Source organism: Octopus bimaculoides, chromosome 25, assembly GCF_001194135.2.
Source record: "Octopus bimaculoides isolate UCB-OBI-ISO-001 chromosome 25, ASM119413v2, whole genome shotgun sequence".
Classification (NCBI taxonomy): Eukaryota; Metazoa; Mollusca; class Cephalopoda; order Octopoda; family Octopodidae; genus Octopus; species Octopus bimaculoides.
In genome coordinates, this window is record NC_069005.1 from 14,625,006 (window position 1) to 14,627,431 (window position 2,426).

Here is a 2,426-nt window from a genome sequence, read left to right on the forward strand (position 1 = left end):
CGATTTATTCGACTAATCCCTTCAGGGCAGTGCCCAAGCATGGCTGCAATTCAATGCTTGAAACAAGTAAAAGAGAAAAGGCATCGTCTGGAATTCAAAAACAATTATTTCTGCTGTGAAGCTTTACCACTGGAAGAATCCATTTTGTTTTCGTCAAAGTTCTTAAATTTGTTTGTTATTGTTGTTTTATCCCAAACCATACAGTTAGTCCAAGACTGCAGTCACGAAAACTTCAATCTAACACCCATTTTTTTTTTCTTTTTGAAACTTGCATGACACCCTGGGCAAGTGTCTTCTACTATAGCCTCGGGCTGACCAAATTTGTGACTGGATTTGATAGACAGAAACTGAAAGAAGCCCGTTATATATATATATATATTATCCGAATTTTATAATATTAAGTATCAATCATGGCTGGTCTTACCAATCGGTTTCGCGCAAAAAATACAATGGAGTGTCAGAGATAGCCGATATGGGGTGTAGGTATATATAGTTGTGTTCGTTAGTCTGTCTTTGCAGACACTCCGCAAATAACTATCCTCACCACCAACACATATCCTCTCACACAAAATGTACCCCCACATATACACAGACCCCCCACACACACAACACACCGCACGCTAATATAAAGGAAAAAACTACTTTATCACTTACAGAAAGACAATCCCTTGGATTTTTTTTTTACAAAATTATTTCATCAAAATTTAATTTATTAACTAATAAGAAATATTTTTTGTTTCACCACTTTTTTCGCAGCAGCCGCTGACCGGTTGTGCTAATCCACCTTCGAAATAGAGAGCAGTTGTCATATTCCCTCCCATATCGACGATCTCTGATGAGGGTAGAGTTATGATTGGATTGTTACCTAACACTCCATTGTATTCTTTACGCGAAACTGATTGGTAAGACCAGCTGTGATGGATACTTAATACTATAAAATACCCACTCTATTGACAGATATACGAGTGCATCTTCTCCGACTTATGGTCTCTTAGACGACTCAAGCACCTATTATATTATAGCTGTATATTATATATATAATTGTATAATATAAAGAAAATTGAGAGTTTGAATACTGCAAATCAATTTATTTATATAACTGTCGATTACGTAATGCCTATGATCGTTTCAATATCCACCTTAATTTATTATACAATTAATAATTGCATTATAAGTTCCGAAGGCAGAAATCTCTCCAGGGCCAAAATTGACATATTTATCTTTACATCCTAATAGACTGAGATACCAGCATGCATTTTTTTGTGTGAATGTATGTTAGCATATTTGCCTTTAAGCTTAATTGCCGTGTGTGTGTGTGTGTGTGTGAGAGAGAGAGAGAGAAGTTAGTCGTCTTTGGAGTTCTGTTCTAAAAATAGCCAAAATTTAAAGTTTGACGAAAGCAGGACAGTGGCTAGTTACTCTCTTGGAGAATTTAGGTCAAATACTAGCATGCCCCAAAGTAATCAATATTGGTTTTTAGAGTCTGGATGCTATATATCTATGTGTGTGTGTGTTCCTTTGTCACCCACCACCACTGTTTGACAACTGGCGTTTAAATAACTCTGACAATTCTTTGTTTTCCTCAAAAACTTTACGTAGATTGAAGCAATGACAAAAAGGGTGTTCAGTATACCTGAAATGTGAAGGAAAAGATGATGGACAATGAAACGAATAATGTATGGCGAATTGAATATAATGTAATAAATGATAATATATGTGTGTTTAATCGTCTAATGTTGATGTGTTCACGGCCCCGTGACTTGTGCTATGGCAAAAGATACCGGTAGAATAATTACCGGGCTTAACAGGAAAAAACAAAATAAGTGCTGGGGTCAATTCATTCCACTAAAAATTCCCGGCAAAGTCGCAGTCTGAAACAAGAATAAGATGAAAAGATAATTTTCAAAAAGTTATAAGGAAACCAATTTGTGGGGCGGGGTGGGGGAACAACACACTCTTGTAGGTACGTGGACGGAATTATAACAGAAGTTCTAATTTAGCAAACCCAAGGGTCAGACAGTCTAACCGTAACCATCCAGTAAACTGTTCAAAGTTATGTTATCCAAATAACTCCTTTCACGCTAGGGTGTTGGAGAGAAAGATATGCCGGCAACTTCTTGCAGATCAGCGATCTCATAGAGGAAGCGCTCTCGTTGACTATTGTTTTATTCTTTGACTTGTTTTATTCATTAGACTATAGCCCTGCTGGAGCACCATATTGAAGGACTTTTTAGACTATCAACTCATCTTCAGTCTAATAGCTTTCTATCGGACTCTTTTTTTTTTTTTTGCTCAACTTCTAACTTAAACTTAAACTGGTTGTTATGTGGTGTGACACACACACACGGATCGCAGAACTTTCTGAATGGCACGCCTAATAAAAAATTACACACACACACACACATATATATATATATATATATATA

At 36.4% G+C, this 2,426-nt stretch overlaps 1 protein-coding gene across 1 annotated transcript in view; it reads right to left on the minus strand.

The window, feature by feature from the left end:
* The window catches only part of LOC106881882 (uncharacterized), a 34,618-nt gene that overhangs the window by 25,152 nt on the left and 7,040 nt on the right, over window positions 1–2,426 (minus strand). The window lies entirely within an intron of this gene.